General features: G+C 41.6%; 1 protein-coding gene across 1 annotated transcript in view; it reads left to right on the top strand.

The window, feature by feature from the left end:
- The first annotated feature begins 3,774 nt into the window (after positions 1 to 3,774).
- Positions 3,775 to 9,653, top strand: part of LOC142149757 (beta-1,3-galactosyltransferase 2-like) — a 35,571-nt gene continuing 29,692 nt past the window's right edge. Inside the window, exon 1 of the mRNA XM_075205059.1 lies at positions 3,775 to 3,838. The gene's annotated coding sequence lies outside the window, so the exon portion shown is untranslated. The remainder of the gene's footprint in view (positions 3,839 to 9,653) is intronic.

Here is a 9,653-nt window from a genome sequence, read left to right as displayed (position 1 = left end):
CCATATACCCTTATTCCCAAGAGTTGCAGGCGATTCTATGGATGTTTGATGTATTGCATATTTTTCATCTTATGCGGAGATACCGGTGATACCGGGGACATTTCAGCATATAACTATGAGAGGAATGAACGAGAAATTCTTACATTAGAGAAACCAGTGCAAAGTTCACAGGACTGTGAACCAGCGAGGAATTGGAGGGAGTGACCGTTCGCTAGGTGTTCCTTCTACCGGATGTTTAGAGTGATTGGAATTGCAAGGATAATAAGTCACCGTGAATATATCGTATTGAGTTGATAATTGAACCTACAGGACGACTATCGAGAAGTATTACATGCGAATGTACTACCTACGTTTGGTAAGTACATTTCCCTAAGGGGTTTCTCGTATATATCTGGACGGAACTAAATGAACACGGTATATGTTACCTTCCTACGCAGGGACACTATTCTTAGAAGTCTTGCAAAACACTGGACTATGTGAAAGTTTATGTTATGCCTATATATAATATGCACATCTCATACGATAGGACTGTATATATATTATATTTGATTGATACTAGGCGCCAGGTGTGACGGATCTGTGGCTGTTATATATATTGTATCTGTATACTCCTTTGTGGATAGGAGTTTCCGCACACAGGCAGCCTTATATCTAAGTCTGCGCTACATTTCTATCTTTTTTTTTTTTTTTTTGATTACTTAGTACTGTTCTATCCTGGTTCTCATCCTACCTCTCTAATCGCTCTTTCACTGTTACTTTCTCTGGGGCCACCTCTGCTCCACTTCCCCTATCAGTTGGAGTACCACAAGGCTCAGTGCTAGGTCCTCTGCTGTTCTCTATCTATACCGCTTCTCTTGGAAATCTAATAAGTTCCTTTGGCTTTCAGTATCATCTCTATGCGGATGATACCCAAATCTATCTATCCTCTCCTGATCTCTCGACTGTGTTGTCCCGTGTAACTGACTGTCTTTCTGCCATATCATCTTGGATGTCCTCTCGCCAACTCAAACTTAATCTTTCTAAAACAGAGTTAATAATATTCCCACCCACCAACAAGAGCATACCTGACATTTCTATCTCTGTTGATAACATGACCATAAATCCCACCCCACAAGCTCGCTGCTTAGGTGTAATCCTTGACTCACACCTATCCTTTGTTCCCCACATTGACTCTATATCTAAATCCTGCTACATACATCTAAATAACATTTCCAGGATTTGCACATATCTCACGCAAGACACTGCACTTATCATCTCCCGCATTGACTATTGCAATTCCCTCCTTACTGGTCTTCCCAAAAACAGACTCAAACCCCTACAATCTATTCTGCACGCTGCGGCAAGACTGATTTTCCTTGCAAATCGTTATTCCTCTGTTGAATCACTCTGTAATTCTCTACACTGGCTGCCTGTTTTGTACCGAATCCAATATAAAATACTCTTACTAACCTACAAGGCCATCAACAAAGCTGCACCAACATACATCTCCTCTCTTGTCTCAAAATATCTCCCAACTCAGCAACACCGTTCTACACAAGATCTGCGTCTCTCATCCACCCTCATTACATCCTCCCATTCCCGGTTACAGGACTTTTTTCGGGCTGCACTCTATGGAATTCTCTCCCTGACACAGTAAGACTCTCCTCTGGTCTACAAACTTTCAAGCGTTCTCTGAAAACCTACCTCTTCAGACAAGCTTATAATATTCCTCAGCCACCCTCTTAACCTCGCTACCTTTAGCCTGTTACACAATTTCACACAAGACAACTACCCCCTTGACTAACATTGTTGTATGACGGTATCATTTAGCTTATGAGTCACTTTTACCTTTGCAGTCTGGCTGGGCCAAAATGCAAATTGTAGACTTAACCTCATGTGTGAATCTCCCATTGTCCCATAGATTGTAAGCTTGCGAGCAGGGCCTTCTCACCTCTTTGTCTGTTTTACCTAGTTTGTTTATTAGTTTATTATGTTTGTCCCCAATTGTAAAGCGCTACGGAATATGTTGGTGCTATATAAATAAATGATGATGATGATGATGATGAATTTATTTGCCATGTGACACGGCCTCTCATATGTTTTTACTTTTAGGTATACACAACAAGGAGACCCAAGTATGGGAAGTGGGACATTTCTACATTTTTTGGGCAAGCAAACACAAACTATCTCATAACCTGTCTTACTTTTTACATCCTGTGCACGTTCGGTGGCTAGGAAGAAGGGGTTTGAAATGGCCTTCCCTTTAACCAATGCTGACACGGGTGATAGAGGCTCATTGCGCCCTGGATATATTGGTCACAGACCTAGGTGGCATTGATGTATGGGTTGGCAAATCGCTGGATTTGATTATTCGGATAAGAACGGAATTGAGCAGTATTGGGCAAAGGTGGCTGTCAGTGAAATTATGTTGGTCCAATGTTGTTCCCCGTTTGGCTTGGAAGACCAGTATTCCCACGTCCGCTATGGTTTCACTCATGCGAAAATTTAACCAGTCAGCGGGCAAAGCTACGAGGTCATTAGGAGGAATAGTCATAGGTCACCCTTTGCTGAAATTAAAGTAGACGCGTCACACTTGTTTAGACCAGACGGTATTCATCTAACTAGGGAAGACTTAAGGTTTTTTCATTGACCAGATATTGTGGAAATTGAGAGCTATCGTTAGGTCAGTTAGTGGTGGGCCGTGAGTCTGTTAGAGGGTCACGGTGGTGAGTGGGAGAGCATCGCAGTCAGCAGTTTGATTAGCCTGTGGTGCTGTTTAGAGTTAGGTCAAGGGTCACAACCCTTTGTCGAAGTCACCAGACTCTTGGTCAGCCTGTGTGGAAGATCCCTTAGCAGTATGTATGTGGGGAACGCCAGTGTTGAGTCCAGAGGGGGACATAGTCAATCCTCATGACAAGTTAGCACCGGCCATTAGATAAGTTATATCCTGGATTGGTGGTATAATGGTCTAACCTTTCCACCTTTATTGGTTATTGCAAAAGATTAGCTGATTGCTCTGCTCTTGCTGCCACATATTACTCTATTTGTTTAAATAAAACTGTGTCTTCTTCCAAAACTTATATGTTGCCAGTGTCTTGTATTTTTTCAATTGTTTGCATAAGTGATTTTGAACCCAGAAGGTTGCAGAGTGTTCACAGAAGGTTACCAACTAATCTGAGTGGCTAAAGAGCTAAACTCTACACATGGCGCAGGTGGTGGATGGGTTACATCTACATGGCTATGAATTTCTGTTATGTCGGTCTGTATGTATTTTTTCCCATGTCTGTCTGTCTAAATTTGCTAAATCTAAACAGTATCTATCCTTGTGTAAACCATGTGCAAACATGTACATGTGTGCAGGGCCATCTTAACAACATTATGGGCCCCCGGGCAAAGCAGTGCACCGGGACCCCTACACATATATATATATATATATATATATATATATATATATATATATATATATATATATATAGATAGATATAGATGTATAGAGATACAGATATAGATATATAGAGATAGATAAATGTACTTGCTCAGTGACCCTTGAAGGTTTTTTTTGCAGGTTTTTTCTTTTGCAGGATTATTTATTCTAATTAAGAGGCCTGCCTATGGGGCCCCCTTGCCTGTGGGCCCCCGGGCACCTGCCCATTGTGCCCAATGAAAAAGATGGCCCTGCTTGTGTGTGATGTATAGATTAAGCAACACCTGTGACCAACCTTTAGAACACTCCCAGCTGCTTGCTGTGACTCAGCAAAAGAAGGCTGCTCTCTCCTCCTCACAGTCAGGAGTACGCTGCTGATGTAGGGAGAAGAACACACAACCATTCATCAACTCTGAAACGTTATTACTGCAAGTGGTGAGGTGTTTTCTATTGTATTTTCTAGTTGTCATTCAAAATATACTTACTCTCAACTTTCTCTTCATTGCCCCCATTATCCTCTCATTGTGTCTCTCACACACATCTTTCTCTCACCCTCTCTCTGTCGCTCCCTTATTCTCATATATTTCTTTCCCATTGTTGCCTCTCCCTCTCTACCAATTTTCTTGCCTCTCTGTCTAAACTTTCTCTGTTGAGCTCTCAATCTCTCTCCCTCTCTCTCTGTCCATTGCATCTATCTGTATATCTCTCATCCTTCTCTTTGTTTTGCTCCCCCCCCTCTGTCTCACAACTTTCTTTATCTCTCTTTAATAATTCTCCCTCCCTCTCCTTTATTTCCTTCTACCTGTCTCTGTCTGTTTCTTTCTCTGGCTCATTCCTTTTGTTCATATATTTTTTTTATTTTACATTTTATGTTCCTTGCTGAAACTTTTGTAGCTCTAATTTTTTTAACTTTGCTGCTTGGCATTGATGAAACTCTGAAATAAGCAGCATAAATTTTAAAACCTCCGGTTGTTCATAAACTATTTCGCGAACCAGTTGAAAGCTCTTTTGTGATAATGAAGTCCGGTAAAAAGTGGCATAAAAATGGCATAGTTCTAAAATGAAGTGCGCTATCACAGACGGATCAAAAACCTAAATGCACTCTCCGAGGAAAGTAATTGTTACCCCGTAATTTAATTCATGACTGTCAGCGAAATCGGAGTTTCTCACCATTATAAATTGACATGAAAAAATCTTTTTCATTGAATTTCATGTACTTTCCCAGCATATATACTTCACTGTGTTATAAACTGGCATAAAAAAAAGTAAAAACATAATTTTGGGAGGAAAAATATTTGTAACCAAAAACCTGATTTACTTTCCTAAAAAAATATGGCTGTACTATATTTCTATATATCTTTTAGTAAATCTTTTATTTTAAGGGATGTTAACATTTAGTGTAATTTGTATTTATAATTAAACACAACATTATTGTATAATTTTGAACCAAAGACACAACGGTCAATTTGTTGTTGTAAGCTGCAGATATAAACACTGGCTTTTCTCACTCCAGGGGTAAATGTATCAAGCTGAGAGTATTCCAGCGGGTTTGAAAAGTGGAGATGTTGCCTATAGCAACCAATCAGATTTTAGCTGTCATTTTGTAGAATACACTAAATAAATGATAGCTAGAATCTGATTGGTTTCTGAAACTCTCAGCTTGGTACATTTACCCCCAGGACTTGTGATTTTTCCTATCTTTGCAAAACTATAGGTACCCTGTATAAACTGATTATCACTCATTAGCTGTATCTTTTGCCTAATGCTCGGCACAAAAAAAGGAATATCCTGTCTCTCAGCCAGAGTGGTGAGTGAAACAATCATTGTTCATTGTTCACTTTAACCCTACATGTAAGTTAACTGGCCATCATGACAGGTTACATGATTGAATGGAGCACAATAAAAAAAAAAAAATCATAAAGTTCATAAAGTGAGACTGACATGTTTATGTACGTTTCTTGTAGAATCACATGATATATTTATGTTTCATCCAGAGTTATTGTGTTGCTCAGTATTTCCATTTGTATGTCTCTTGTCCTCTTCATAGGGGTGTTATATATCCCACTTGAGGCACATGTTCTGTTCAACACCAGGTGAATGGAATGGAGCTTAGATAACGTGGCAGTGCATGGGAACTGTCTCTGTAAAGTGCTTCATTATTGTATGGTAATTATCTATCCCTTGCTGCACTAGTATCAAAGCTGAATGTCAGAAAGCATTGTTTTTCTTTTCTTTTTTAATACATGTTGTGCTGCCATTTCACTCTTTGTTTGTTATAGACTTTTATTGCTATCTTTTTCTATGGGAGTTTATTTCGGGCTGATTGAAGACACTGATCACATATGCTTGTTAACCATATATAATCATTGTACAATGGCTGCAAGCCAGTGTGGCTGCTTAGCTAGTGTGTCTAGTTGTAAGTTTGTTAGTTACAAGTGTATCAAGATTTAGATAATTCAGAGTTATACCAGAGTTAAACAGGAGGAAAAAAGAGAATAGCATTATACCCAAAACCACAGCTACACACTGAGAACATTCAGCATTCACCTGAAACTCGATATTTTACTTCTGATGTTTCCATCTCTTTTTGACTACAAGCTTCACACCTCAAAAAGTCTGTTTTGAACTCTGATCTTATTTCATTCTCAACTAAAGAAAATTGTATGTTATCTGTCAGTGTTTCTCGGCAGAGTCAGTGTTGCTCAGTCACTTCCTCCCCCTGCAACAGCTTTTTCAGTCTTCTATCTAGTCATTGTATTTTTAAGGCTACTCAAGGCTTTGCCTATCATCACAAGAGTTGAAATTGGTCTTGGACTGGACTTTGGCCCACTCTCCTATTTCATGACTCTGTAAAAACTCAATTACTACATCTCCTCTAACTTATTACTCTCTATTTAACACTTCCACCCGCTCCCCCATATGGCTCCCCACCCATTACTTCAAAGTACATGACCAAGCCGTACTCCTCTATCCGCTGCTGCTCCCCCCCCCCTCCAACACATATCACCTTGTCCACCCCTAACTGCCAATCCCACCAACCCTATTCCCATCCTTTCTGTCACACATCTTCCCCTGTCCTGTGCACTCTGGAGTGCAAATAAGCTCACTCCCATTCATGATCCCATGCTCTCCCATTTGGTCTTCTAGCCTTTACAGAAACATGGATATCTTACACTTATACTGCTTCCCCTGATGCACTCTCCCATGGAAGGTCTCAAAAAGGTGGTGTAGGTGTTCTACTGTCCTCCTTTGAAGTCCACTCCATCCGCCTCTTCTCCCCTCTCCACCTTTGTGTTGCTGTGATCTATCATGCCCCTGGCCCTTCCTCACAATTTCTTGATAACTTTGCCACCTGGCTTCCCCATTTTCTGTTTTGATCTTTCTACAATTATTATCAGTGATTTTAACGTCCCTACAGACTCTCCTATTACTATTGCTGCCTCTAAACTTCTAGCTCTCACTTCCTCCTATGGCTTCTCCCAATGGACAACTTCTGCAACCCACCATGATTGTCACTCCCTGGACCTAGTGTTCTCTCAACTCTGTGACATTTCCAACTTCTCCGACTCTGTCTTCCACCTCTGTGGCCACAATCTCCTTTCCTTTACCCATTCTTTACCCCATGCCCCCCTCTCCCAACCAAAGTCTCTCTCATGCAGTATCCCATCAACAGCATTGAACCCATCATCATTGCGTCCTCTCTCAAACCACTCCTCACGACTTTATCTTCTGTAACGTGCCCCAACGCCTATTTCTCTCTAACTCAGCACTCTCTGTTGCCCATGATACTGCAGCCCCAGCCACCTCACATCATCTCTGCCAATTAAAACCCCAACCCTGGTACTCCCCTCTCACTCATCTCTTCCAAAAGTGCTCCTGCTCCTCTGAACACCAATGGAGGGAATCTCACTCCATTGCTGACTTCATCCATTTTAAAATCATCCTTTCCTCCTGTTATTCAGTCCTCTCTTTTGCCAAACAAATCTATTCACATGCCTCACCTCCCTGTCCAATAAATCCCAACGCCTCTTTACTACCGTTATTTCTCTTTAGTGTCCTCCCCCTTGTCCATCACCGATATCGACTTTTCCACTCGTCCTCTCTATCACTCATTCTGCTACCCTTGACTCCTACCCTCCTGTAACTGTGCCTGACATCTTCACTTTTCTCTCCTCCTCCTCCTCCTCTGCAACCAGACCTCCTGAACCTGTCCCTTCCAAGTTCCTCCGCTCCTTCTCTGCTAATCTCTGCCTTCACCTTGCTCACCTCTTTAAAATCTCTCTCTCCAATGGTATCTTCCGCAAAAATTCATCTCTTCCTCGCTCAGGAAGCAACCACAATCCCAGTCCATTCACTCATCATTTCTCATTTCAACTTTCCGTCGGCAGCACGGTGGCTAAGTGGTTAGCACTACTGCCTCACAGCACTGAGGTCATGAGTTCAATTCCTGACCATGGCCTTATCTGTGTGGAGTTTGTATGTTCTCCCCGTGTTTGCGTGGGTTTTCTTCGGGTGTTCCGGTTTCCTCCTACAATTCAAAAACATACTGGTAGGTTAATTGGCTGCTAACAAATTGACCGTAGTCTGTGTCTGTCTGTGTGTTTGTGTGTGGTAGGGAATTTAGACTATAAGCCCCAATGGGGCAGACACTGATGTGAGTGAGTTCTCCGTACAGCGCTGAGGAATTAGTGGCGCCAGCCGTCTCTCTCTTTTCTGACATACAATCCATACAGAATGCTGAGAATAGGCTCATCTTCCTCTTCTATCGCTACTACTCTGTGTAAATGCCTTCATTGGCTCCCTATCCATTTCAGAATTCAGTTAAAGCTCCTTACTCTCACTTACAAAGCCCTTACATCTCTGTCCTTGTCTCAACGTACATACCTACCTGGCCTCTCCGCTCTGCCTCTGACCTCCGCATCAATTCACCTCTCATTACCTCCTGCCATGCTCACCTCCAAGACTTCTGCTGTGCTGCCCCCATTTTTAGGAACTCCCTACCCCGCTTCACTCGACTCTCCCCCACCCTTCAGTCCTTCAAACGCTTACTCAAAAATCATCTTTTCAAGCTCGCCTATCCTACCATCTCCTAACTAACTTATCCATCACATCCACCTTCTTGCCTGACATCTCCATTTTCTCCCAGTTGCTCCTACTCTCTCTCAATACCCCTCCCTATAGAATGTAAGCTATTGTCCCAAGTCTGTATACTGTCTGACTCCCTCGTACATCCTGTTATGTCTTCTGTTGCACTCTGTGTGAGTCCCCATGGCATTACTCACACTCATCTATGCTACTTTTGTGTATTACAAGTAGGGGTGTGCACCCGGCACTTTTAGTGTTTTGGGTTCTGATTAGCTTGAGGTTTTGGGTTCTGATTTGTTTTGCCAAAACACCTGACGAAAGGTTTTGGTTCTGATTTCGGGTTTTGGGTTCTGATTTATTTTTTAAAAAGCGCTAAAATCCTGTTTTTGGGTTGTTTTCCACTCCTACGCTATTATTAACCTCCAATAACATTCAATAACAATCATTTCCACTAATTTCCAGTCTATTCTGAATACCTCACACCTCACAATATTGTTTTTAGTCCAAAACGTTGCACAGAGGTAGCTTTCTGGACTGCGTAGTGGAGTGGGCCCGGTACCCAATTTGGTACCGGGGCCACAATGCCTCCGCCTTCAAATGGTCTCAATTCCACTGCACAGCGGCCTGCTCCTACATCCTCTGCAGCATATACAGCGTGTAGTTCGAGCGCGTCAATACCTCTTGTTTTTGACGATGACAGGTCATTTTCATTAATTTTGGATTTGGCCCCAACACTGAATGTAGTTTAATATCTGATACGCATCTATCTGGACTGCGTAGTGGAGTGGCCCCGGTACCCAATTTGGTACTGGGGCCACAATACCTCCTCTAACTGGTCTAAATTCCGCTGCCCAGATAAAAACAAAGAACATAGTATTAGAAATGGCAGTTCCTCTTTTTTGGAACTATATAAAAACAAAGAACATAGTAATAGAAATGGCAGTTCCTCTTTTTTGGAACTATAAAAACAAACAACATAGTAATAGAAATGGCAGTTCCTATTTTTTGGAACTACAGAAATAATGAATGTAGTAATAGAAATGGCAGTTCCTCTTTTTGGGAACTACACAAACAATGACCGTAGTAATAGAGCTGGCAGTTCCTATTTTTTGGAACTACAGAAATAATGAATGTAGTAATAGAAATGGCAGTTCCTCTTTTTGGG

The sequence above is a fragment of the Mixophyes fleayi genome, chromosome 4, assembly GCF_038048845.1.
Source record: "Mixophyes fleayi isolate aMixFle1 chromosome 4, aMixFle1.hap1, whole genome shotgun sequence".
Classification (NCBI taxonomy): domain Eukaryota; kingdom Metazoa; phylum Chordata; class Amphibia; order Anura; family Limnodynastidae; genus Mixophyes; species Mixophyes fleayi.
This window is presented reverse-complemented; position numbering and strand designations above follow the sequence as displayed.